The sequence below is a fragment of the Talpa europaea genome (assembly GCF_964194135.1).
Source record: "Talpa europaea genome assembly, chromosome: 7".
In the NCBI taxonomy this organism is placed as follows: Eukaryota; Metazoa; Chordata; class Mammalia; order Eulipotyphla; family Talpidae; genus Talpa; species Talpa europaea.
In genome coordinates, this window is record NC_140074.1 from 81271274 (window position 1) to 81273372 (window position 2099).

The window sequence follows — 2099 nt, forward strand, 5'->3', positions numbered from 1 at the left end:
TGGCGCTGCAGAGGCCGCGGGCAGCTTCGCAGCCCAGAGCTCAACCGCTGCACCACCAGGGGAGGCCCAAGACGTGCAGCAAGTTCTGAGCAACAGCTCCACCAGGACATATGTGTGGCCACCAGGACAGGCACTTTCAGTGGGAAAGGGATTCATTTGATAGAAAAGTTCTGCTGCCTGTTAAAAACAAAACAAAAAAACAAACAAAAAAACCCCACACACAAACAGCCACACTCCTTTATAGTCACAATTGCTTTTGATTTGAAAAATACAAGGGGCCTCCCCGGTGGCGCAGCGGTTGAGCGCTGGATTGCGAAGCTGCCCACAGCCTCTGCAGCGCTGGTTCGATCCCCGGCTGCTCCCCGGCCACCAGAGGAGGGTCCCACATGGCGCGCAGACCTCTCCTGCCGCCCGCTGCTCCCCTCAGCAGTGTACTTCGGTCCTTCTGCCTGCTCTGCTCCCCGCTCTGGCTCTGGTGAGTTCTCTCACCCTCCTGTGCTTCTGACTGTACCCAGTGCTTGTATAAATAAATAAATCTTTAAAAAAAAAATACAATACTCACACATGGTTCTTGTATGAATTCTAATTAAGAGACATTACATTCAGAATTATAGCACTCAGTGATAATTTTCAGAAGATGCTAACAGCTTCTTTGCCACTTAGAGAGGGTACAGAGGGTGCAACTGTTTACCTGAATGTATTCTTAAATAAGTGACTCCTACTGCTCTAATTTTCCTAGATATAGCTCAGTCACAAATTATTGACCGTGAGTTTGTGTTCCAGACTTTCTTTAATCACAAAGGTGCCATCCCCAAAGTCTTAGGGTGAATTGGGAAAGGGCTGGTTAAATGAGGAAACGGGCCGTTCCTTGGTAAAAGTTTGCAGTTTTCTTTCCCAATACATCTTCTTTTACTGAGAACTTCCATTTTTATTCTGTGTTTCTTCTCTGTCATCTCACACTCTTGCTCTATCTGCTGGATTTTGGCCACAGGCACCTCATTCGTTTGTATCAGCTGCAGTTGTAAGATGGACATTTGTTGATGGTGTTCTTTCTCATGCATCTTTTTAAAGCACCTTCCTGAGAGGTTTTGCTCCTGTAGTTTTTATTGGCTGTTATTCCTTATTATTTTTATTGGCTGTTATTAGCTGAACACGTGGGTTCAGGTTGAGAGGTCCCCTCACATACTGGAAAATGTATGAACTCTTTCTCATCATTGCACAGTTCTCTATTTGAAACAGCAAATGATTCTTGGGCTGCGGGGCCCGGATGGAACTGGGGCTCCTCTTACAGAGAGCTCTGGAGAAGTAGAGCTGCTCGGGCAGCTGGAGATCTTCTCCTTCCCCAGCAGGTGGGTGCTCAGGAGGGGGCTGACGCTTAGTTTCGCTTTCTCTCTCCTTTCATGGGCCTTAATTTTTTTGGTCCGAGCCTTGTTCTCCCAGCACTTCTTCAGCTGTTTGAAATCCCGCAGCAACACGCCGGGCTGAGAGTTGTACTTGTGGGCCAGCGCCTGCCAGGTGCACTGCTTGGGGGCAATAGTTCGGGCATCACTTTTCTTACATTCCAGCACATATTTGCACTTTTCTACCAAAGCAAGCAGGATACTCTTTTCCAACTCTGAGTATTTGGCAGGTTTTATAATTTCGTTGTTTTGCATTTTCCAGTGTTTGTCCTGGCCATTAGCTAGCCTGCAGGAGCGGTGCGGGGGCCAAGGCGACCGCGGCGGGGGCCGGCGAGGCGGGATCGCGGGCGGCCTCGGCTCCAGAGTGCCGGGTGGAGGCGGCCCGCTCCTGGCCGGCCAGGCCCCGCCTTGCGGGCCGTGGCCACAAAATTCCGAGCTTTTGAGAGACATCGCTTGTTTTCTGGCCTGTTGTTGCTGGCAAGCGAAGTCAGTGTGATTGACAGTAATTGGTGATTCTTTGTAAATAATGTTTTCTCCTGATGTTCCACAATTTTACAATAATGTGTCTGGTGGTGGGTTTTTCTTTATCCTGCCTGGTCCTCAAGATGCTCACCTAGTCTGAAAATTCATGTTTTTTTAATTCTACAAATATTTCATTCTTTTCCAATATTGTCTGCCATTCCCACCACCTATTTCTTG

General features: G+C 48.3%; 1 pseudogene across 1 annotated transcript; it reads right to left on the reverse strand.

The window, feature by feature from the left end:
- Positions 1-819: 819 nt before the first annotated feature.
- LOC311172624 (myb/SANT-like DNA-binding domain-containing protein 3) lies at positions 820-1655 on the reverse strand (annotated as a pseudogene). The gene has a single exon. The product of its transcript is annotated as a myb/SANT-like DNA-binding domain-containing protein 3 (transcript).
- Positions 1656-2099: the final 444 nt, after the last annotated feature.